Source organism: Penaeus monodon, chromosome 34 (assembly GCF_015228065.2).
Source record: "Penaeus monodon isolate SGIC_2016 chromosome 34, NSTDA_Pmon_1, whole genome shotgun sequence".
NCBI classification, from domain to species: domain Eukaryota; kingdom Metazoa; phylum Arthropoda; class Malacostraca; order Decapoda; family Penaeidae; genus Penaeus; species Penaeus monodon.
This window is the reverse complement of record NC_051419.1, coordinates 4203689-4204320: the sequence shown is the minus strand read 5'-3', so window position 1 is coordinate 4204320 and position 632 is coordinate 4203689.

Below are 632 nucleotides of genomic sequence, written 5' to 3'. Positions count from 1 at the left end.
CGGGGGTCACACCTCTACTTGGTGAAACTTGTAGACATAGGTTCCTGGCCTGGGCAAGACCTCCACCCTATCCACGAGGTTTATGTCCTGCAAGTCCACCACCCACCAGGGTCGGGCGACGCTTCCGTGGCTAATGAACGAAGTGGATTCAGATGCGTCGTTGGCGTACTGTGGGTAGTAGCTGAAAATATAAGAATTGTGTTTATCTAAAATGAGACAACACTTGCCCTTCCTCGATGAGAAAGGTTGGGCATCAAACTTATTATGTACTCTTTTTACCCGTTTTAGTCTTTTATAACCTTAAATAATTTCTTGCCCAGCCTATTTTTTAAAAATCATTATTTATTATTATTGTTTACAGTACATATAAGCATTTGCAAGTGAATATTACAAGTTTGTTTTATATTTCAAATATTTAATCTATTGATGTACATAAACATTGTATAAAGTCTGCCTCAGTGGAATGAAATCGTGACACGGCCGAAACATTTTCATTCCGTTTACATGGTGGCAGCCATATACTGTTCAAACTATTCCAGTATAAATTATATTTCATATCTGACTCTCATGACATGCTATGTTAGTGTTTATTTTACATCTTTTACATCGCAGTGTCAGTGAGTTATACGTGT